The sequence below is a fragment of the Alligator mississippiensis genome, chromosome 4 (genome assembly GCF_030867095.1).
Source record: "Alligator mississippiensis isolate rAllMis1 chromosome 4, rAllMis1, whole genome shotgun sequence".
NCBI classification, from domain to species: Eukaryota; Metazoa; Chordata; order Crocodylia; family Alligatoridae; genus Alligator; species Alligator mississippiensis.
This window is the reverse complement of record NC_081827.1, coordinates 211043208-211069477: the sequence shown is the minus strand read 5'-3', so window position 1 is coordinate 211069477 and position 26270 is coordinate 211043208. Positions and strand designations below refer to the sequence as shown.

Below are 26270 nucleotides of genomic sequence, written 5' to 3'. Positions count from 1 at the left end.
GAAAAAAGAAACTGGAACCAGGAGGCTGCTGCCTCAGTCCACAACCCTGTATGTAAGGAGACTGATTCTCTCCCACTTACTTCCCACGTTGTATAACCATTCATATGTACAAGATGCTGGAATAATACAGCTATTCTAATTTGGCAGCATTCGGTATGCACTTCCTGTAGATAGCTTGTTGAGGAGGATTCTGAGAAGGAGAGTGTGAGCTATACTGGGATGCTGGTATAGCGGTTACAGAGAGGGGAAAATTGTAGTGGAGGTTGGTATCCATCAATCTTGAAGCAGCTCCAGAAAAAAAAACCTGGGAGCTAATGGAAAAACTAGATGTTATCTACTGTTCTCATGAGGCTGGTTCTGTATACCATAATTCAGACCATTCTCCTACTTATTTCTCCTGCCATCTGAACAACAAACAATAATAATTCCTGAGCTCCCTTGTACAGCCCAAGGCAAGAGGGCTTTTTTCTGCCACCAACTGACTGCAACTACTAAATTTTACAATGTGAAGGAGTTTAATAAATACTGCAATGGTCTCTATTTCATGGGACCATACTTCATACTACATTAACAGAAGACTTGGCCCTCAGAAAGGGAGATCAGAGATTACCAGCAAAAATGTTCAGGGATTTGGAAGACTTGATTTACAAGAAAAATTAAAATAACTTTAAAATCAAAATTAAAATAACCTTAAATTTAAGCTGTAATTCTTATGAGAGTAAAAGAGGAGGACACTTGAGGCTGTTTAAATAGAGAAAAAATAATGTTACTTAACCACCCATATCCACTTTCTATGAAGATATGGCACTGATTTTTTCAGTGGATGGTTCTTATAACCTCTCTGAATTTCCAGTCTGAAAGTTACAAATATTCTCCTTTTCTTCTGTGGCTGATTTCTGTTTTTGTGGTATCACACACAGTTGCATGAAACCTAGATAAAGAGAACTGCAGTGATTTATCTGGTCCCACTGACTTCACTCAAAAAAACCTTCTCATGTTTCAGAGTTTAAACCAATATCTAACTAGAAGTTTAGGGTAAAAGCATAATGAGAGAACAGGTTATACCACAGTGGTGGATCCTATTAAGAGCTTTCTTGTACCTTCCTCTGAAACATCTGATGTGGTCCACTGTCAGAGACAGGACAAAGGAGTTGTGATTCCTACATTTTCTATGTGAAATGCTCAGGAACAGAAGACAGATTAGGAATATTATTTATTTAACAAATTGTCCTATGGTTTCATGTGTTCCCTAAATTCCTGTTTTTCCAGCCAACACAGACAGGAAGGAAGTTCAAACTAGCCTGAGAATATTTCTCTCCTGTTTGGAGCAGGAAACACTAAATAACCCATAAGAAAGTCTGCTTAAATCCAGTTTTATTAATTGAAATGCTTTTAGGGCTGAACATCCATATTTGTCTGTAGTGCTAATCTGAAACTAGCCCATTGAGATTTGCCCATCAGTAATTACTAAACTGCAAGCAACTAAGCAATATCCTTATGAAAACGTTACTCAACAGCCCAAAACACAGCAGTGTTGCAATTATGAAGTATAGTCTTTTGGCTCCTTACTGAAGAATATTGTATTAATTGATCTTTCATAAGGGAGAAAAGTCTTTTATTGTAAAATGAAATTATGTCAGGTAAATAGTATTACAACAAGATGCAGTTTTACTGGTGGTGTAGAAAAAGATGAAATGGCAAATTAGAAGGTTAAATAGCACATCATAATTATAGAATGCATTTTTCATCATTTATACAAAATTAAGAAAAATTCTGCCCTAAAATGTAGTTTACTACAGTTACATATAACATATGTCTTCTTCCAGTAGGGGGAGCTCTAACTCTGGAAACCCTTGCATGCTTGCCGAAGCTTTTATTACCTGAGTGAACCGGTTGCATATACTCTTCCACCTATGTGTGACAAACTCTTCTATCCCAGTTGTATACTATGACCACCATACATAATTTCACCAAACAAGTAACAGAGATCTTCCCAGGGTACCTAAAACATGAAAGGTATTTTTTTTAATGCAAGATTTAACTCTAAAAGAAACGAAATAATTATGTATCCAAATAGCGGAGGCTAGTTAGTATACAGGGCTTGTTATCCTCAGTGAAGAAGGTTTCAAATCTGTCTGCCAGTCAGGTTCAGAACAGTTGATGGGGCAGAAAATTTCCAACATTCTATATGTCACACTAGAGAGGTCACACAAAGTCACCCTTCACAGAATGTGTTAATCATCTTTAAAATTTGTATTACAAATACAGGCTCAGTGTTGCACACATAAGAAACAACGGGATTAGGTACAGCACATTTATCAAAGGATTATCAAAGTAGGCACATGCCTCCTGAAATGGGTTTAAAGAAATGCAAAAATACTTGAGAGTTTGCTTCTAGGTCGTTGTAGAGAACACTGACAGAAATTGTGAGGTCCCGATTGCTAAATGGGTACTTTCTGTTCCAGCCCTAAGATCCAAATTTTTGCTGTTCAGCCACATAGCAACGTGAAAACAGAATAGTCTTGAATTCTTGTTCTCGGGTGCTCTGATGAAGAATCTTCTGAAAGATTAGAGAGATTGGAATTGTTAAAGAGACACTGTCAATTTGAAAATCGCACTTCTGTAAGAAGACTGCACCTCCGAGAGTTATCAGTAACACTGAAAAGGACTGGCAGAAGTAGTGATGAAAATATTTTCATAATATTTGCCAGTATGTTTACTTGGGAATTTGTTAGCAGTTACTGTATCTTTTTTTCATCTGTAGAGTCAGCTAGCCATTTTTGTTGCTTAAAAAGACTACTATGAATATCAATAGACAATAAGAAAAACCTTTGCAATTTTTAGTAAAAATAAGAGAAAATGTCAGAACATAGAACCTAAAACACTAACTACCAAAAATAGATTTTTTGCTACTGTTCAATTAAAAAAAAAAAATCAAAGTTGATGGTCTTTCTTTAATGTGATTACTCTTATTAAAGAGCTAATCAATTTCTATGACTGCTGTGTACCATATCTGACAGTTATTAACTATCTATATTTATAGGCATCTAATACATACCTTTAAGAAAAAATATTTTCACTGAAACATATTGATAATAACAAGGTAAAAAGTAGAGAGAAAAATATGATAACCTAGCAGCCAAAGGGATGTTTCATATTATATATGACCAAAACATTTTGAACAAGATCCTTGGCAGATATTAATTGACATTGCTCCTTTGATTTAAAAAATGTTCATTGATTTATAGTAGCTGAGGGTCTGAGTACACAATGTAGTCAACACATAAAATATTCCAGTGTCCTGAGGAAAAAAATCCATGTTCTCACATTGCAAGAAAACGCAAACTAAACTAAATAAACCAAAATAAAAGAAATCTTAATTCTCTACTACACCATTTACCTTCAATGACTGCAAATCCTTAGTGAACACAGGCATGCATTTAACCCGAAGCTATATCTGATGCTTTAGAATTAGAACTTAATTCGTGTTTGATGTTCTTTTTGTGCTTGAGATACAGTTTACATCACAGTTGGATATTTTGTGAATCTTTGCAAAATAAAAACATATTCTGTTTTACTTTCTCATATCCTGCTGTAGCCACTAGTGACTTGGCCATTAAAAATGGCTTTAAAGCAATAAGTTTAACAATCCTAATTTTGTATTTTATTACTACTGCAATGTTTTACTTGCCTGGTCAAAATTATCCAGTGCAGCATGAAGATTAGCCAGCATTCCAGTTGGTGGCTCATTGGTTATTTTAATAGAGTTTTCCAAAATCCCTTGTGGAATGAGATGTTCTTTAGGAGTAGGGGCAGGTTCAGCACTCATAAAAGCCCGATAGTCTGGGTGACTTCCTTCATTGCATTTCTCCAGTAATTTTTCTAATGTATCAAGCCACTTTGCTACAAGATGAATATTCTGGAGGGAAGGAAAAATAGGCTTCCCAGTGAGCTATTGATTTGAAATATGAAACATTTTATTGATACAGGCAAAACCCAGATATAAGTAAGCAGTTTAATACTGCACAATATTTGAAAAAAATCATGTGCATCTGTTTAGTACAATATGCTGCATAATGACAGCAATCTTCCCTGTTTGTATCTATTCATCTGATTATACAAAGTAACAATTCTTTTTGCTACACATTCATTTACTAAAGGATTTTTTTTAATGGATAATAAATTAGTAAATCAGATAGCATGTGTTTGGGAAAATACTATAGTCAACTCCCAACCGCACAGAGTAGTTGCAATTCATATTTTATGTGATATTCAATGATACAATATCTTACTATGAAGTTATGCACTTCTCTTCTACCCAAGACAAAGGACATTTTTAATCATGACTTAAAACTGCTTTATCTAGACAAGCATTATTTTCAAATACTTCAGTTTTTAACACTGCAATGCAGCAGTGATGTAATGAAGAGCTTTGACTTACTTGAAGTATAACCCAACGGCCTTCTTTTGATGCTTTCTCCATAGTTATTTCTGCTACGGCTTCCTGTCCTTGACCCAGAGATACATTGTAAAGTTTCCTGAGTCAATGGTAAATCCAAGCTTGTACCCTAAACAGAACAATATACTGTAACACTTCAAGCCAAATACTGGTAAGTGTTCTAACATGTATGTGTTCTACATGCGGCACTTTAATTGCACACATCATAGGAGTCACCAATCAAACAAATCCCTCCAAAATATGAGATATTATTATACCTTATTGATTAGTGCGATCTATTGCTTTTGTGTTAGATATAATGTATTAGTAACATTTGCAGATAAAATAAGCAGCAGAACCACAACTTCATCATACATGTAAACATGCACCAAAATGCATTTGCTCATAGTGTAAGGTAAATTAATCTAAGGAAAATATAAAAGCCAATTCTGACATAAACAATGTATACTGGCTGAGATGTATACTATCTTGCATGCAGTGCAAGGGGTTAACCAGAAGTAATTCCATTGAAACTGTGGAGGGTTTTGTTAAGAGGATAGATAAACTGAGTTTAGTACATCCAACTCTCATCAAAGTAATTGGGTCATATTGTTTCTTAGTTATAACAATGTGAAACTGTTGACTTGCATTGCTGTAAGTGAGAAGCGAAGCTCATTTCACCACTTAGCTTACATTCTGACATGTTAATGCACTAAAAAAGAACCGGAATACATACTCCTTTATGAAACTTATACTTCCTGACTCACTTGGTTTACTAAGTTCATTATACAAATACCTTGTAAGGTGAGTGTGTCAAGAACTACAAGTTTCATAATAGAGTATATATTCCAAATTTATTTTTTTATGCATTCACATGTGACAGAATTCAACAATAGTTGAAATCCCACTTTTATTTCTCTGGAGGCATCAATTGTAATGGCATTAATTAGGAGGAATTCTTCTGGTATTAATGTTAATATAATAATTCAATAGGAGTTCTGCTCTTCAGCAGCAAGTGTGTTAGCTTATAAGCATTCCCTTTCGGTGTAATTTTAACAAATATGTCAGGTCTGGACTTACCTAATGATTCTACATCTTTCAGTGGGTCAACTCCTGGAGGTAAAAAGAAAAATATTAGGGAAGCAGGACTGCTTCTTGAAAGGATTTAATGAATTATATACTATACCTCTCTACATACTGTGTTCCAAGTTTCTTCCACAAAGTTCCTATAAAGTAGGAGTGATAGATTATAAATTATCAGGGAAATTAACATTTCAGATTGATAAAAACAATACATCTGTTATGTAATTTTTATTATGACTTATAGTTAGCAGCAATCCAAACAGAGCATGTGTAAGAATCACTCAGAGGTAAAATCTGTCCTTCAAAGTGTTAAGGCAAATAATCCACCCTGACAGCATAAGTTATCTGATCTTTCATGGTTCACATCATTATTAGCTTCTGGAGGGAACTTTTTGCTTTCTATTCTTGTGGAAATTTCTTTTTCTCTGGGCATTCTGAGTCTACCACTTTTTTCCATCATTTTGGGGAGCCTTCACTATCTCTATCCAAGCCATGTAATTCATCCATAAAACTCATTGTCTAAAGATGGAAAAAAAACCATATATACACACACCTTTCACATTTGACTGTAGCGCTATACATTCTGAACAGCAGAAAACTCCAAAGTATTTGCAAAAAATTGTCTTTTAAAATAGTATATTCTTGAGGATCAAATTCTTTATTCATAAGTAAAAGCTGCAAGACAAAACAACTACATAATTAACTGAACAAATCTCTTTATATTGCCTATAACTATTTAAGTTTTGGGAGGCTTTAGGAGCTTATTCATGGCCAAATCCACAGGTCTAGAAGTTTTTTATAATTACAAAATTTAGACTTTTGGCATCAAAATATATGCAACTTTTTTACAAAAATATTTTTTATTACAGGCAACTCAACTCACAATTGAAAAGTGAACAAAATGCATACTAACCTATTTAAATTGAACTGATATCAACTTGAACCTTCCCTTAATTTTTTAATCCGATTCTAAACATAAAACTTTTCTCAGATTCAAAATATTTAACTTTTCCTGCTAGATTTTTTACTTCATCTATGTTTCTTTTGCACATGATACCAGATGTAGAAAAATGAAAATGTGGCAAAAAGTGTATTCTTATAGATGTTTCTGTCAGTCAAAACCAGATAGTATTGGAACATCATGTTAAAGTTCCAGATCAAAGCAGCATAAATACCTAACTACATTTTTGGAGGGTTATTAAAGTTGAATATGAACCATTAAGATTAACTCATTGTCAACTTTAAGCAACTGTTGCATGAAAATTAAAAGAAAGCACAAAACTACCATTTATTGTCTCATGGAAGCATGTCATATGCCAACAATGGTATTTACTTAGTAAACTTGCCCAGCTAGTTATTAGTAGTCATTGCAAAGTAACCAGCCAGAAAACTGAACAAAAATAAGGTTGACTGCATTTGCCCCTTTTGAAATGGAATGGGAATGTTGAGAGGGGAGGGGAGGATTCCCTGCCCCTAGTGGAATTCATTATTCTCTAGGAACTGGTAAACCAACCCTGGCTCATGAATATACTTTAGAATAGGAAATGTTTTGCCTTTGAAACACACCAGATTACATGTAGCTTCAAAAGGTGTTCATGGGGAAGATACCCTGGGGACCACCTTACAAGGGTTTTATTTCTTGTGTGCAAATTAGTCAGTTAAAAAAAAAAAATGGTCCTCTCAGTCCTCAAATCTACCACTGCATATGCCATTTGTAAAATGGGGGATAGGAAGAAAAAGAACAACCCTCCCCGCTTCTCCTCTCCCCCCCGAATTAAAGAATGTGTCTAAAAAAATCAAGCGAAGAGTTTCAGAGGCAGAAATAAGGAGTAGTTCAGTGGCTGAGATATGCACTAAAATTTGGATGGATTTTTGAGGCATTTCAAAAACCCTCTTTTTTCAGTTTCAGCAGGGGCTTATTGAAACGGCTACATTTTCCAAGTGGCAGACAGACAATAGCATCTAAATTATTTTTAAGAAAGCACCCACAGCATTATGATGACTACAGCTAAATCCATCTTAAAGGGGGGAAAGAGGTCAACAAATGTGTCGAGCTCTTTGTGTAATGCCTCACTGACATTTTCCAACTCTCTCTCAGCCAGCTTTTTTTTTTTTTTTTTTTGAGCAACCTGGTAAAATGCACTAAAGGATTTAAGGTTATCGTCTGTCTCTCTCTAACTTCTGACATCTTTTTATGACAATAAAGAGTCACAGCCAACTGTAACAGGAGGGCAACACAATGAATCCTGGTAAGCCACGGAGGGAGTGTTTTTTCAACTTTGCTGCCCCTTTGCCCCCATTTCTTCCTCACAGAACAGAAGTGCCATCTGTTCCTAGCCCTAACATGCATGTATTTGATTTCTATTCAGTAATAGCTAGCTGAGGAAAAAGATTATCAAGTGATCTAAAGCACCCATCAGCATTAGCAGTCTCTCCCATCCAATGTATTTTGTTTGCACCTCCAAAGATTTATAGATAAAATGGAGACAGACAAGTGCTGTAATTGCTTAGAATTATCCTTCTCTCTGGTAGAAGACCATATGTTCAAAGGTACAGAATATGGCTAGATTAAGAAAATATTGGGCTTCTGGGGTTAGAAAGATTTAGGAAACCCAAATGAGAGCATTGGTGTTCAGCTTATACAGCCTAGCCTGCATTCATGTAACAAAATAGTATTGTTTGATGCTGTAGTATCAAGATGCTACATTAGAACATGTTGTTACCTAACAGGTATGTATTGTGATGCAAGGTCACCTTGCAATGGTACAAAAATCTGCATGTCGTTTGCTAGTATTAAAGCAAGACTATTCCAAAAACCAATTCTGTAAAAATGTTACATGTATATCTCAGTCAATGACTCCAGCTACAATTGGTTCAGCTTAAAAGAACCAAGCACAGGGAACTCAACTGAAGATCTGAAAGTCAAGCTGGTTTCCTTATTCCAATCTTGTTATTGGGAATGTTTCTCAGGTTGGAAACTGACATCATCTTTGTGCCACCATAAACATTTTCATGGTGGCACAAAGTCCAAGGCTAATAAATATTCATACCCCATATCCCACCACAAATGTCCAAAACTGTGGCCATGACAATAGATAATATAAATATCTCCTGCTTTTTTCAGTGAACATCTGCTTGCCTTATGGTTGTGGAGTGCAGGCAGCTTGGAGCTGCCTGCATTCTCCACCTGTCCAGAGCAGGCACTCCCAGGGCTCCAGGGGCCCAATCCTGTGACTCGTGGCAATTGCCCTGCAGGAATGGATCCTTGAAGCCCTGGCAGCACCTGCCCAGGATTCCTGGCGCACATGTATCATGCTGCCACACCCTGACTCAGAACTATAGATAACTTTGTGTTATTCAGTGTAGCAGATCATCTGTGCTGGGACATGTCCTGATACAGCTGATCCCACTCCAAGGACAATGGCTGTTTACAACCTTGGTTATACCTAGTGCCACCTCATTGGCTATAATGGAGTGTGGCACCAAGTATCACTTAGGGTTCGATTTTGTTTTGTGTTTGAAACAAACATGATGATTCTGTTGAGGATCTGCAAGCTAGAATGAAGCTTTGTTGGAGGTCTTTGTGAAGCAGTGGTAAAAAGAAAAAAAGGAGTAAAATGCATTTTGTAACCCAGATAAGCAGACATGACAAAGATCTACTGGGACAGATGGCATCAATTTTACTTACTGACTTCAGCCTTCTTAGTTTTCTGACCCCTGCCTCATTCGTTACTCTTATTTTTGGCCCCTCCCCATCCCTCTCTCTCTATAACCATGATCACTCTGCCCATCTCTCTTCAGTGCCTCACCCTCCTCCCAGTATCTTTTTCTGCTGACCCCTTTACCAAATAAAGCAGCTCCTATATGACTAAGGAATGTCTACTTCATCAGATACTTGCTCTTTTCCCAATGGACGAACAGAGCAGGGAGAAGGGTGGACAAAATAGAATGGGAAATACAGAAGCTGCATGCCCCTACAGTAAAACTAGCTTGCACTATGGTAAGTCCATCATGCACAGCTAGAAAAATACTTAAAAATTGGGCTGGCTATGGCATTGAATGCAGAACTCAAGAAAGCCATGTTTGACTTCAACTAGATTATTTTATTCAAGTAAAATAGCGTATAGGCAAAAGTTTGAAACCAATCTGTCTGTGAAGCCTACTGAGCTCTACATTGTCAAAACATGTGAGACAACATTTCATTTTCCCAAATTTCCATTAATTTCCTTGTCCCATTCTATTCCCTTTTATCCTACACCAGGATGACATTTTGAAGCACATTTTAGGAGCTTAATTTGATCAAATGATCCAAAGGAACTCCCAATAGACAGCCATGTTTTAACACTAGATCTGTTCTAGCAGTTGGCATTTCTGACAATGAAATTTGGTTCTGCTTCAGTTCGTTCTGAGATAATAAATGCTGTTTTCCATACAAGCCAGGAGTACACATTGCTTTTGCACTTCAATTAGCAACATAACAAACAAATGCAGAGATCAGTCTTACAAGGTGCTTGACCATACTAAACTTACACTGCCTTTTACAGAAACTAGAACATACTCTGCACCTTGCTAAATAAAACCCTAATGTATCTCCCAATGTGTGAGATTAAAGGTGACCCACAAAGGACCTGGAAGAAATTGGGGACCACCTGAAAGACTGATTTAGTGTGAATGATGTTCAGACCACCTGAACATCACTCATGCTAAACCACCACCATATTTTAGCTTCTGAATAGCAGCTTCTAATGCCCTCCTTCCCCATTGCTATATGGGTTTAGCTTTCCTCTCCACAACACAGGAGAAAAAGCCAAATTAACTCCTTTCCTAAAGTGACCTGATCACTCCAGGATCTGGCAGCTCACACTCCAGAAAATCCTGGACTCCTTTCTTCTGTACCCATTTTATTGTTTAAAGGGAACTTGGAGCTTGTGGAAAGGGTGCTAGGCATGCGGCCTGCTGTCAACTCTGAACCAAGAAGAAGGGTGGTGAATAAAAACATCCTCAGAGAAAACACGACTTTTTGTATGTATGTATGTGTGTGTGTATATATCTATAAGTTAAACATATTTTTTAAAGTGCTGTATAATTAATTAGAGATTGTTACACAGTGCCTTTCCCTCTCTTCTCACTTTGGGTTAACGCATAATTGCCATAGGGGCTCAGTATATATTTTAAAATAAGCCTGGCTCCCAGGGTTTGATCGCAGCCCAATTTTTCCCTCCCCCACTGGGAAGGGAGGAGGGTCTTGTTGAACATTACACTTAGCACGTGTTATATTTGGATTGTAGTCAGCATTAACATGACTTAGAAAGTTTTCTGAGCAGTCATATGTTAATGCCAACTACAATCTAAATATAGATATCAGAGTCTTGAGCTGGCTCTGGTGTGTCCCCAAGGCTAAAATCAAGCTGATTTTTTATCTGCTTTTATATTTTTTTTAGCCCTGGATTATACCTTCTGCTGTGGTGTGGGGACTGGGAGCAATGCCTGCATGGCATGGGAGTTGGTCCCAGCTCCTGTACTGCCCCAGAGCTGGTTCTCCTGTGGGGGCTAAGACCAGCTCCTGTAGTATGCCAATGTCACTCCCAGTCCCCACACGGCACAAGAGCCTTGAACTATCAAGGCTTTGGTGTGGTGGGGGGATGATTGTTAGGCTCCCCCAGCCTTGCAGTTCAAAGTTTCAGTGTGATAAGGAGACTGGGAGCTGCTTTGTTGGGTTCCCTCCCCCTCTCCTCCCCCAACTTCACTGGAGTGTCCTGATCATATTACCTCCATGCAGCATTCCAACATTAGCGCAACACGTGTTAGGTAATATGATCTGGAGATACTCCTCCCTGGAAAAGGCTTAACTTTACTGCACTCAGATGGCACTTAGCATGTGCTTTACTGCTTGAATGCTCAGATGCTATCAGTGTAAGTGTAATTACATATGCTAAGTTTAATGTGTAACTAGGCCTGGATACATCTCAAGGGCAGCTCACAGAAGATTGGGGGAAGGCAAATCATAAGGTCAACACTACCTCCTCTAACCAGCGATTTAAAAATATATCTGGGGGGAGGAGGGAGGAAAGGATGGTGACTGAGCATGTACACATACACACACACAAATGCTTTTCAGGATGATACATGCTGTACCTGGAAAGCTAACCAGGCTGTGAAAGTAAGCTTGTCTCTTTCAAACAGACCACGACTGATGTAAATGAAAGTGGAGTATGTTACACAGTCGATCAGGTTGTTTACCCTCTCCTTCACATTGTCAGAGGGTTCTGCCTGCTGAACTGCTTTGTGAAATACAATATTAAAAGCCTGCAACAGGAGGGAGACAAGCGTATAAGCCAATAGTAACACTAGATTAAAACAGCAGCACACAAACATATTGATCTCTTCCTGAATAGTAACCTTGAGTGAGAACTGATACATTGGATTGATTTTATTCAGCTCATCCATGAGGAAGTAGAGCAAGGAAGCTCTGGCTGCTACTGGGCAATAATGCTCACAAGTCTCATTGATCTTTACTTGGTTGACTTTTGCTTCCAAAACCTGCAGTATTTCAGAGGAACAAAAACTCTGTGTTAACAGCTAGACCTGGGCTGAACATGATTCAGCAAGCAGCAAGGGAATGGAAGCATTGGAAAAAGCCAGAAGACTTGAAAATAGTGGAGGTAGCAATGGCTTTTGGTTCTAATTTTGCAAACTAGGTTTTCTCAATTCCCACTGCTGTCAATGAGAGTGGAAAGCACTCAGGACCCTAAGCAGATGTTAGCATTTGGAAGAACCAGAATGTTGAGGAGCCCACAAGATTGAGGACATTATTTTTTTTTCTCTTTTTCACTTACCTGGAATATTAAAATTATGTGTGAAATTAGGCATTAAAAGAGGCCAGTCCTAAAAATGTTTGACAGGCAGCCTGCCTAGGAGGGGCAGTAGAACTCTGAGTGCAGACATCATAGGATTGGGTCCAAAATATTTCATTTCAAACATTTTGTTTTTTAATGCTCAAACATTTTAAAGAAGCACAAAAAACAAGCCAGCAGGCAAGAAAAGATGTCAGCGATTACTTCCCCTCAATGGTTTTGTGTGAATGTAGAATAGAGAGAACACACATAAAGTATCCAGCTACTTAAATAAGCCCATGGCAAATGCAGCTGCTTGTGGTATGCTAGAACATCTGCAGGAACACAACAGTCATGCAGAATTACACACATTAGAAATGTGACTTCAGATAGAAAGCAGCTTAGTTATGAAAGCAACATAAATCCATGTTATAAAAGCTTTCCCCAACCCCTTTCTCTTCCTCTCTTGATATCATTTTTACTGAAGGCTACTGTTTTTCCTTGTAGTAAAGGTTGTAAGGTCAGGGTAAAAAAAATGATTAATTAATTCAGGATTTGGTCCTTTTTGTATTAATATCTAGTATGCAGTTGCATCTCTACCAGAGGATGAAGCTACCAAAAGAACTGTACATGGTACTAAGGGTCTGAATTTCCATTCCTCTGCTCATACCAATGCAAAGTGATCAATAGGAATGCCACCATTTCAATTTTTCCACTGTTGTAAATGACCAGCCTAGACTGGAGAATGAGGCCCCAAATGTGACATTTTGTGAAAAGGGGCAACTCCTCTTTTCTTCCTTACTAGTCTTAGCTAAACCATCAGCTTTGCATTCAAGCATCACCATTTGGGAATTCTAAATCGTTCTTTTAAACTCCACACTGTTACAACAAACTGCTAATACAAAGAGCTTTACTACTTTAGGATATTTCTTGGCTTCTTTTTCAAGACGTCCTTAACTTAGTTTTTGCCGTGTTGTTTAAAGCCTGCTGCTACTTTATTCATACAGGTTGTTTCTTTTGTTACCTACAGTTTTATTAAAATAAGGACTGACAGGGGAAAATGTAGCATTTGTTTTATGTAAATAAAATGATTTAGGGAATATTGATATACATCACATTGTCACCACAACAGGACAAACACAGGACAAACTGGCTGTTAAATAGGCAGATTCACCAATTCCCAGGTTCTTTGGAAATATCTTGCTTGCAGTCCCTTTGACTAGGGACAGATATTACACATAAACCTGTTTAAGTGATCAGAAATTGGTTTAAACTTGTAACAGAACGGATGTTCAATGCACATAAACCAGTTTGAAAATGGCTGAAACCAGCTTGAGATAAACCTGGTTGAATGTAGTATCAGACTTAACTGATTTGGCTCAAACTGGTTTATGCAATGTCTGTCCCAGACACCTTGCTGATTTAAGTTAAAAGCATCCTGGCCTGCTCTCTGGGCTGGGCAGGGCTCTCTGCTCCACAGCAGGGATGGCCCCTCCCCTCTGCTCCCTGGCTGGAGCTTGGCACAGAATTGCAGGTACAGTGGGGTCTGCTGGCTTCCCTGTGCTCCCCTCTCCCACTCCCCCACCCACCACTCACTCCTTAAGCAGAGATCCCTTCCTCCTTTCTGCTACAGCACAGAACATAGCCAGCATGTGGCATGCTAGCTAATGCCAAGAGGTGTCTGTATGTGTGTCTCTCTCCAATTTCACTGGGACAGGCAGACAGAACAGTGACTGCTTAGTGCTTTTGGAGCTAATCAACAGGTCAACCACTAAGCTGTTTAAGAAGTCTGAAGTAATGTGGAGAGAAGCTATTGTTTTGCTAATTGGGTGATAAAGACTGTTATCATGTTATCACCCCACTCTCCCCCTTCCCCCCCTCCCCTGCTGGCTTGCTCACCTATCAGTTTGTTGCAGACAGTATGATGAAGCAGGGAGGGAGAGTAAAAAGCTCCATATCATCAACAGATGCACCCCCTACCTCCCCTTGCCTCAGAGTACTAGCCTGGGGCTGGGGGCTGGCAACACTCCCTTCCCTTGAACAGCCAGCAGGGAAAAGCCTGGGACTGTGCAGGCAGACATCCCTAATGAGAGAGTCCTGCTCAGTTCCCTGCAGAAGGGAAGGGAGGGCTGTTCTAGCGCCCCCTGGCTTCTAGCCTGAGCCACTGCAGGCATGTGCCTGAACTTCCTCAGTTTAGAGAGAACGTCTGTCCAGTTTCAAACCAGTTCAGCCTAGTCAGGTTAGGCTAACCTACAGAGATTGAATCAATTCAGGCTCAGGCTTTTTTGAATGTCTTTAGGATAGTTTGGGCACAATACATACACAAAGGGAATCAGGCCCAAGCATGTTCTCTTCTACTCTGCACAGCAGACTTATTTCTTTCAGCATTGTACTGTCCTACACAATAACTGAATCTTCTCAACCTGAGAAGGAGCTAGGGAAGCATAAGTCTCCCATTTTAAGAGACCATGAGATAAGAGATATACTGTGATTCGTGTTCTGAGAGATGTTTCTCTAGTTGTTTTGCTGATGTCATCACTTTTATGCAGGCTAATGTGGTATAATGACTGGATCTCTTAGGTCTGATATGTCTTGGATACTGGATAGATTCTCTGGGAAATTCCCTTACACTAAGACAGTTTTCTCATGTGTAATACAGGGATGATAGTAGTTATTTTACTACTCTGAGGGAAGTACTGAGCATGAATTAGTAAATGCTGTTTACAAAGTAGTCTGAACATGAAAATGATATGGGTGCGCTATGTATTTACTACTGATATCACAAGACATTTATAAATAAGTGAACACAATTTGTGACTGCAAAAAGCAATGATTTTTAAAGTTAGCGTCTTCATTTGTGTGCTTGGTAACTGCTTGTACAAGATATGCAATGCTGTGAGTCAGCATAACTAAAATTAGTACTGAGCTCTTTTTTCTTTTCGTGTTCACTTCTCAGTTCCTCAGTGGCAGGTTTTGCCCTACTGGACATATATTGCAGACAGTCCTGTTTTTTCAGAGCTAGAACAGCCTGATCAAATGACCCAGCCTGGTTGTCTGTATTTCACTAGATTAATCCTTGCCTTATTCCCAATAGTATTTTATGTAATCCCCTAAATATAAAGTTTAGGAATGCCAAACAACCAATAACTCAATCTAGAATGGTTTCATCTTAATTCTGACCAAACTAATGTAGGAAAAAATAAATAAAAGAGCTGAGTTTATAAGAAACTGTGGAAGTATAAAAAAGCTAATTTTCAATCTAAGGTCATATATAAAAATGTAAAATAACTTTAATATAGCATTTATTTTGAACAGATTAAAGGATTTAATTGTATATAAAACACTTTCATTTTATAATTATCAAGGCACAAATTGCATGGTAATTTCTTCAAGAGTACATACCAGTGCAGTTTATCTTACTCAAATAATCGAGGTTGTTTCTCATGGAAAAATTGCTATTAAAGAGAATCCCTGATATGTCCTGAGGTCCCCTAAATTAATAGGTTGAAAAAGAAGTGGTTACACAATATGTGTAATTCTGAAAGGGAAACATCTTTGTTTTAGATTTTAAAAAAACCCCACACACACATTCATCCTATCCAAATGATCATTATTTTGCTAATCTGAATCTTTTCATAGTTTACCTTCATTTCTATTTCTGGTGCTGTGTGTTTTGTTGTTTCCAGCTTTTCAACCAGAAGAGTATCCCCAAGGAAATTACTCTCAGCAGCTGAAAGGCATGTCAGTAATTCATCCTCAAGCATTTTCAACTCAATTTTAAAATAATTTTTGCTGCTTTGTGAGTTCAGACTGAAATGAAAATGGCAAGTTTGCAAATCCATAAATCACTCCATGTTAATAGCAGAAATATGTGCCCTTTTTGCTTCAGATACCCCAATCTCTTAAAACTTCATTATAAATCTAGGCTTTAGTAATTATGTTTGGATGAATATGGATTCCTCCCTAAAAAATGAAAGCTAAACATCCAGATTTACTTCTGACCGCTTCCTACCATTAGTTCTGAAGGCACAGCCTACAAGTCATGCCATCCTCTTGCAAGGAAAAGCTCATACAAACTATTAGTAGCTGAAAAGCAATGGAATGTCTCAGTCAGTAGCCCTTTGGTTAAAAGCGTTAGAGGCTGAGCAGAGCTTGCAAAAATTGTGGCCTAAAAATGCAGTGCCTTCATGATTTGCAAACAATCATGTCCCCCAAACTTTGACTCCCTGTGGGCACCCATGTGGTATTCCTGATTCTGCCAATAGCACAACAACTAGTTCTGTGACCTTGCTGACATCAGTCCCTGGTCTCCAGCTGCCCACTAGACAATGCCCTTTGAGGTAAGGATAATTTGCATTAACTTCTCAGGATGTAGTTGCTACCTTCAGGCAGGCATTGTTCTTTCCAATTTGTGGTATCTCCCACCCCCAAACCTGCAGAACCTTATACTTGTAGACCAGCTGAGGAAAAGCTGTTTGGGGTCTTGGGGAAAGGATTGAGTGAGATCTGATCATTGATTTTGTTTTGGCATTTTCCAGGTCCCACTTCACACAATGTACTCAACTGTCACAATACAGAGCTTTATCTTCTTTTTTTGCTTTCATTATGTCTCAGATTTTTTCACATTTAAAATGAGACCATGTTCATGCCAAGTCTAAACCAAAGCTGTTATATATTTACTTAAGACCAAAAAAAATTTGCTGTGTGTATCAATTCCATCACTAGACACAAAGAAAAAAAGGACAAAGAACAAAGCCAAATCAACATCCAAACTTTTTGGCTAAAACCAAGCATAAGATATTCAGCCCAAACGAAACATTCACATAACTGAAATTTAAGTCCCAAATGCCATACCCATCTCAAACATAACTATAGTCTCACTGCTACCCTGCTCAGCTGGCAAAAAATCAGTGTCAAATTTATTCCAGGGGCAATGGTACCTCTCTGTGTCCTCCCTCTGAGGAATGAGGCCTGAGGTAAAATTTCTCAGTGTGCCCATGTAACTTATGAACCCCAGTCCCAGTGTGAAAAATGTGTAGACACATAGGACCTAAAGATATTCATCTAATCCTGATGTTTCCCCCACTGGCACTACTGTGATAGTCAGCATCTTCACAAACTCACAAAGGACAATAAACTGTATTTGCCTAGCAGTGTTGCCCATCCACCCCACCTGCACATATAGTGTAGAACGCCCACAGTCTGGTTTTCACTGTTAGAAGAGGTTACTTTTCCTAGCATTTCAAACACCTTCAGAACCCCAGGGTGACATTCAGACATGCTGGGGCATGCAGTTTGTAGCACCCCAAACCACATGCAGTCAATGTTAAAACATGCTCTGTGCTACACATTTGCAACATGGGGCTAAAATTTCCTACCAAGATTTTCCAGTAGCAAAACCCCCCCCCAGCAACTGAATTGGTGCAATGCATGTACAACAAGTGTGTGCTGACACAGAGGCCAGGCCATCTAGAGCAATGTTCTGGCTGTCAGTCAGGCCTCTGTGCTGACTTACCTGTTCCCCTGCTGCTCCAGGCCGCCAGGTAAGACTGCTGAAGCTAGCACTGGTGCTGGCTCCAGCCTCCAGTTCTCTCTGGCTAAAGAGCCAGGAGGAGCTGGGCAAGGGCAGTTTGCCCATTGTGGGATCATTTGCCCCGCAATAAAGTGCACATTCAGGGGCATGCGCTGCAGCACTTTGTGCCATTGCAAGCACATGTCCCTGCATGTCTGGACAAAGCCCAGGAGTTCAGATCTGGAGTTTTGCCTTGATCATTTACAGAGGCTATTTGTAAATGCAAATCTGGATCCATGTTTGGATTTTGAATCCCACTAACATTTGGATCTAAGGCTTTGGTTCATTTGCATCCATCTAATGAAAATTATTCAATATGGACACAAGGGACATGCACAAGAGTTATACAAATCAACTGATGAAAGCAAAAAAAGTAAAAAAGCTGTACAGCTTGTGGTCCCTTCTGCAAGTAGAAGTGTCATTCTAAAGCACAAAAACTAATATAACAGGTATGATAGTAAGCAAACACACCTTGAAGTGTTCTAAGTCTGGTCTTTGCAAATGGACAACATGTGCCAACTGATCTTCTAAGGCCCCTTGAATGACAGTGACATTGATTAAAATGGTCTGTGTCTGGATATTTGGTTTGTAATAGGGTCTTGCAAGCTTGGTGTGGAGGATCAGCTGAAATTTCGGGTGAAACTTACATCCCTTGTCTCCTACTCTTATATATCTACAAAGGCAAATAAAAATACACAGTAGCAGGAAATAACTGTACTTCTTAAATAAAAACCCCATAAGTATGAGGAAAACAGTTTGACAGTAAATGTGAAAGGGGTGCCTAGATGAGTTATACAGGTGAGATAGAGATGATAGAGCCTATTGAACAGAAAGCACATGACTTCTGCCTTTAGTCAAATCAGAATTAACCAAAATATTAGTAGCAGTCTCTTTCTGAGTCTCAGCTCATCATGAAATCCCTTCTTGAATCAAATGGTCCTGGGGTGTGAGATATTAAAGATGTCTCCCCTACTTCCCTCCTCTGAGTTCCAAGTTGGCACGCAGGAGTGGATCAACAGTCAGCATAAGGAGGATTTTGCTGATAGATAAAGCATGGGGTACTCACTGAGGAAGAATACTCGTAATAAGTGAAGCTTGGTAGTCCATTATACATTTAAAGTTAAGTGAGGAAAGCATGGTTGGCAAGAGAAAAAAGGAGAAATGATTAGTATTGGAATTGTGATGGATTAGTATTAGTATTAGATTAGGATTATATTGAGATTGTGATGACTGAAATCAGGTACATTTTGCATCTTCATTTACCGGATTAGGGATTTTCATATCTGTAATAATTTAAACTAAGCTTCAAGAATAGGAAATTCAGTGCTGTGGCTCACTTACTACTTCCCTCAAATAGAAGTAAATAGCGGAGAAAGGGAATTAGAGGAATTCTGTGCTATTCCATTAATAGATTCCTCTCTAGCCTAGACTGTAGGTAAGTACTGTGCTGTGGCAACCTTCCTGGGGTTAAGTGTTTTAGAGAGATTAGATAAACCAGGTAATATAACAGGCTAGAATGAAGGATTTCTATGTTCACACATAATCTGGGCAATAACAGCTGTGACCAACAGAGATGGGACATTTTCAGTCCCTTGGAGGGACATGGCATGGAAAGCAAAATCTCTGGGAGCTGCAGAAAGGCTTACAGATGCAGGTAAACTAGGAAGAAGAGGAGGTGATTCAGTATTGCAATGAGGAAGTGGGGGAAACAATACCAGAATAAATGGCTGAGTATAAGACCTGAATTGAAAGGCATGCAGTTTCCCTTGCCAAGATATTTAAAATAAAATGAATAAATCACAGAAGAAGCAGATTGGAGAAAAGGATCCCATCCAACTACACCTCTTAGGGAAAGAGAACCAGCAGTAGAATTCTTTTTCTTAAATGTTAATCATTTATGTCCCATAAGTGAGAGCACCTCCAGGCGAGTGTGGCTGTGTCACATGTGGCACCTATGGTGCCACATACTGCACATTCAGGTGTTTCCTGTGCTGCTACCTTGCAGCTCAGTGGGGGTTTTTTGACCCCTGAAGATCCAGGGGTCAAAAAAACCTGTGCAGAAAAAAAAAAGCAGGGCAGCACACATGGGGACAGTCCATGCTGCCAAAACTGGACCCTGGCCAGCTGGAGCTACACTTCAAGCTGCTGGCTGGGCTCCAAGCTGGAGGATTAATGTGGCTGCAGCTTCCCCAACACCCAGGACAGGCTTCCCAGCCTTCCCTACTCCGCCCAGGGTAACCTGCCACGTGCCGAACCAAACATCCACGTTTGTCTGGATGTGGCCCTCTGGTCTAGCAAGGGAATGAGGAAAATTCCACACTGGGATATCCTGTGACAGTGTGATAGATAATACCATCCTTCTCAGTCCTACAACAGACACCGGTGATGGAATAAAGATCAAAAAGATAAAGCCAGGGAAAATGGAAGTCTGTTGTATAATGGGTCTGAGGGATGTGACACCTAATAGGGACAGGTGTAAGTGGCTGGGAAAAGAAACAGCTGGGCCCAACAGATCAGAGGCCTTGCAAGATTAAATATTAGTCAAGACTTTCCACAGATGTAGGAGGAGACTTTTGATTGGAAGATACATTAAACAGATCTAAAATATAATGGAGAGACGACTGATAGAATAAATAGGTAGTAAAAAGAGATACCTTCCTTTTGTTAGCATTTGCCTTCCAAGAGCAGGTCAAGTACAGGATCAATGATCTCCTCCAAGTTCTCTATCAAAACAGGATATCCAGAAAGAACTGCTTCCTGTATAATATTAATGTACTTGTAAAAATCCAAATTGTCATTGGTCCATGTAAATTTGATGCTGCTGTACAAGCACCAGTGTCAAAGGCCATATTGAATTACTGGATACTTTGATAGATGTACAGTGAGAAAATATTTTATTTTTGTTTTTAATTCTTCGTGAAGTCCAGATAAAACAGCATTACACAACAGCATAAAACTAGCTACTGCATTTCTTCAACAGCTAAACAAATGTTTTTATTCCTACTAATATTGGTAGCTGCCAACTAGCGCTTACCCTTTTTGACTGAATTGGATGACTTTCAAATCTGAGCCATATCTGCTTTTTATCCATTTGAGCCCCTGGAGCTGGGGGTCAATCAATAGAGGCCAGCATTCACAGTTTGTAAGAATAGTGGCATTTTGTGTGGACATGGTATCACTAGGCAAGCCTTCATTGTTCCATTTAGCAATTGTCGTATCATCCGTCAGCATGGAGACTGGATCAAGACCTTCCGTCATTGGAATGAGGACCTAAAATAATAAAGGTTAACTTTTAAATTCCTAGTTTCAAAAGCTTGTGTGTCACAGTATCTCCTCACACGTATTTGTGAAGAACAAGCAACATCCATGGGAAAAAATCATTGTACTTCACTTTTTGTGAAAAAAAATGTTGGGTTTTTTATTTTAAACATTCAAAAGCCAGGGAATCGATAAACTAAGATTCTCATAGCGGACATAACCCTGCAAAGTTGAAACAAACAGGAAACATGTTGTCCCTCTGTGGAATGTTCATAGGAATACAGGATATAGGTCAGTGAATCCAGGCTCCTGCTGTCAGAGGCATCCACATCATCAAGTCCTTTTCATAAACATTCATTGAAGTAATTTGGAATTTAGCATGGACTGAAGGGCAGAACTGGGTTCACTGTATATTAATCATTTATATCTAGCAGTATAACCAGTATCCTGTGGGCCAAATTCTACTCTCAGCTACAAATCTATAGGAAATATTTTATTTTCAGAGAAGTTATTGATGTCTTAGGCTATTCTAATTCATATCAGAACATAACTGAATATGAACAAATTACCAGAAAACTCTTAACTTCCTATATTACCTAACTTCTGAGTGTTTGAAATTATAGCCTTAACATTACATTGTATTTTATTTCTGGTTTTTGCCCTATGTTAGCAGTAGCTTGCTCTAATAACCAGGCAGCGTAAGGGAATCTTTGGTAGTACTGAACTACTGCTGTGATCCTTTCACATGCCATATAACATCCTTTAGTGTTGGGCTGGGGGAGAGGAAAGGTATGCTACACCATATACTTTTTTTTTATACTATATGATTAGTTGTTAAAATAGCCCTTTGGCAGCTGGCATAATAACTTAGAGCAACCTTCAGGCTGCTCAAACTGTTCAGACTGTTTTAATTTATTCTAATGACTGGCCTGGGACTTAGACAGCCCCAAGAGGAGGAAAGGCTAAAAGCTCTTAAGAGACAACTTTTTGGTCCTCTGTCCCCCTGAGCTTCACTGAGCAATCTTTTTGACCAAAACTCATGATTCACAAGACTCTAATCACTGCACTGATTTCTCTGAGTGATATCATATTTGCATAAGAAGAAGCTGATGTAGCTTCTATATGGAATTTACTTGCTTTGTAATTAATTAGAAGACTAGCCCTCAGTCAAAACTCACTACCTGGGAAGTTGTATCTTGGGATATACAGACAAGGTTCTTTGGGGAAATCCGATAACTTTTATTAGACCAACTCAAATAGTTGGAAAAATTCATTTAAGCAAGCTTTTGGGCGCAAACATCCTTTGCTTGCTAAGAAAAATTTTTCCAACTATTTGAGTTGGTCTAATCAAAGATATCAGATTTACCCAAAGAACCTTGTCTGCCTATGTCCTTAGACCAATATGGCTACAACCTACACCCCTGACTCTTGGAATATGCAGCTTTTTAAAGTTATAAATGTGCAAAGATATATATTTTTGGGGGGGTTTGTTTTGTTTTTTACTAAAAATACCTTTTCTCCTATCCTTGCACAATTAAAAAATGAATGAATGGATTTTAAGTCATGCTTGCCAAAGACTTCATATTTCAACTCAGAGCAAGCCCGAAAAAAAATCAGATGAAAAGAATTTCTTATTCATAGAAAGTTATGAGCATGTGAAAACAGCAGGTTGAGGTGCAAGTCTCAAGGTAACCCTAACTATAATATTCACTACCAGTCAAATGCTATAACCAAGTACTAAATCTTTCTTTGTGATGCACTGGTGAACAAGGGAGGGGAGACAATAGAGTAATAAAAAGCTGTTCCCTCATGCAAACAGCATGGCATACCACTCACCAGAATATTAGAAGATGGACTTGGCTACAAAACATTTCCCCTAAATCTATAAGAAGGTAGGGCATGGTGGCCCCTACATCTGTGGGTTAATCAGCATGTCTAGTTCTAACCAGATAATGAACATGGTTCAAAGATGTAGCATTACCCAGTGGTAAATTTTGTTCGTGTTCAGGAATGCATTTTGCCAACTTGTCATTTCCAAATATGCCATCCTATCCAATGGGGTATTTGCTAAAAAACCAACAAAACAACTAATCTATACTGTAAGTCAACAGGTCAGAAAGAAAATAGGGCAGGTGCTGAATTTTTCTGATGTACTGTGAATCTTTAAAAGAAAGAAGCTTGTATATTTTAATGAAGCAGCCATCATTGCAAGTCCTGGCTTACCTTTTGGCATCTCAGATAAGGCAACCACACATTTTGAACTAGTTTATGCCAATACCTTTTTTGAAAATGAGCCAGCATCAGAAATGAAAGTTACAGTTAGCAGCAGATCTACATTATCATGAACAAGAGGGTTTTTTCTTGTTCATGATATTGAGCTACTGACTGGGCCCATATAACCTTTTCTGACTAGAGTACAAGGATTAAAAACATATAATATTAATCAATTTTTAAAAAATAAATTGCAAAAAGTAAGTAGTTATTGCTGTGGTTTTGTCTTGTGTTACTCAGATTTGCCAGAAGCAAGAGAAATAATGTGGAGAGTGCACAGCAGATCCAAAGCAGTTATTTTGCACAAAATATTCTGTCTTCAAATTAATGCTTCTATTGTGGAGAAAGAAAAAATCTAGTCAACAGCATCCTCTACTATAGTAGTAAAGGAGCAGCCATTTGTGACAGGCTCCAGAGTTTCTGCACAGGTGTGTAACCTTAGTCATGGATTTGAATGACTGTGGGGAACTGCTAATGTCTTTGATAAATAACTAAATCACTTGTTCAATTTCAACTCAGGCTTGAGATGGTATTGAAAATGGCTGCTTGGTGATTTCTAAGAAATGAATGGTCAGCAGGCAGATTTCCAGATTATAGCTAGCACCAATTGGAGGCTGAATGGGCACCAAGTAGCAATAAGGCTCTCCTCCCCTTGGGTAAGACTATTTGTGTGAGGGCTCAGAAACAAGAGTGGACGGGCAAGAGGTGCCATTCACTATATTAAGACATGATTTTCCTCCAGTAAAAACAATACTAGATTTGCCATGACATCCAATTGACTCAAGATTTTGCCCTCATTCCTTTTCTTGTAGCTAGAGAACTTCAGCTTATGAGGCAGTTCATTCAACATTTTATCTCAGGAATTAGAGGAGAGAATGCCAGTACTATTTATAATACAGTGATAATTTGCAGGGTGAAACTATGTTTAACAAGAGATTAAGATGGCAAGGATCCATTTACATACTACTTGATCTTTAGGAATTTTGTGAACCCTCTTTATGCAACACTCATTGCTACTCATTGCAGCAGTAGCTTTAGCATAAAAACAATTGAATTATTTCATTGAAAACAATGAGAGTATTTTCTCAGCAAAAATTAAGATGCAAAATAGTCAATCTACCTGCTTACCATGAACTGCACTCAAGCTATTCAAATTAATATAGGCCACCTAATAGCCACAGCTTTGGGTTATTATTAATCTTGGATTAATTTGACACAGTTAAGTATGAATGATAGCTTCAATTTCCTATAACAGAGCTGTCCAGTTTCTTCAGAGAACTGGTACTTTGGAAGGTGCCCGGTGGAGGGCTTTCCATTAAAATTCACATTATCATCTTCATATAGTGAATGACTCAACTTTTCTTTCCTTTTATCTCTACCTTCTCCTTTAGATTTTTTTCCCCATTATGCCACTCCTCCCCCCACAACGTGGTCATCCATTTCATCTCTATATGGATGCTATTCCAGATCTTGTCAACCACAGCAGGCAGTCATGGTAGAACCAAACAATGTGATATATTAGGTAGAAGAAAATATTATCATTACATGCTCCAGAATAACCATTTATTGGTGTACTTAAAAATTTTATCTTATTTTATTTATATGGCTTCATTTTGGAAGCATGAGTTCCTCACTAAAATATGCAATACTTTCAAGTTGGCTGTTAACATTTTAAATTCATGCATCTTACTTCTTTAAACAGAAACAATAGGCCTTTTCCACTACACTCCATCTATCAGTCAATAAATCCTGTCTATTGATTCTGTAAATACCATAACTATAAACACCATTTTATATTTTAAGTTCTACTAGCCACACACAACCATATAACTTTACTTCATAATAAATGGATCTTAATTTTTGCTGTCCACTACAGATCTGGACAACAAAATCAGCTCAAAAGCACTGGTTAGAACTCCATAACACCTATAATGGCAGTGAGCCATCACAAGAGAATTCCCAGTTCCAGCTGAATTTTAACATAGAGTAAAATATCTCAAAATATATATAAAAGATTACATCAACGATAGATGAATGATAATGAAAAATCCATCAGTGAATATTGATTCCCTTGAGCCAACTTGGATCAACAGACAATATGGATTTTTTGATAATTCTGGGCTTTGCCATTATTTATTCTCTCATGTAATACCCACTGCACATCTCAGAGAGATAATTAGAGAATTATCATATTACTTAACTAAGTACTGCAAATTCTATTATACTCTATGTAACCCAACTCAGGGCAGTATCATTAGCATCATTTAATTGTTGCAAATGCAGTCATTGCATTTTAATAAATCATCTTAATTGTCAATACCCAAGACTGACTATTTTTTTAAATGTTCTTAGATATGTTAGTTACTAGGTAATCTTACAGCTAATATATACCACAGCAAGGAAAAATGTAAGAAATTGTAAAGGTCAAAAACATGTTTCTATTATAAAAAAATGAATGATAATGACATAATTTTTTCAGCTCATCAGGTTCTTTGCTAAGTGCCTCTGTTATTGCCAGATCAGTAGTGTATAACAAAGAAGTGCTTTCTGTAGGCTGCTTCATTAGCCTGCCCTGTAGGACCTCACCTCCAGACCTTTCACTAATCTGTTGGCCAGCTCAATAGTCTTGTTAGTTCTATTCACTTCTTCCTGGCAGCGGATTTTCTCAGCTGTAGCTCTCTCAAAAAGGCAGTGGTTAAGGCAGCCAGGTTTGTGTCTAGTTCCTTTAAATAAAAACAGTAAGAAACAACTTTGGACACTGTAAGAATAAGTAAAAATATTTCTGCTTATTTTATATTTCTAAAAGTTAAATTAT

The 26270-nt window shown here is 38.3% G+C and overlaps 1 pseudogene; it reads right to left on the bottom strand.

Annotated features, from left to right (window-relative positions):
* Positions 1–1238: 1238 nt before the first annotated feature.
* Positions 1239–26270, bottom strand: part of LOC102577168 (dynein beta chain, ciliary-like) — a 264557-nt pseudogene continuing 239525 nt past the window's right edge.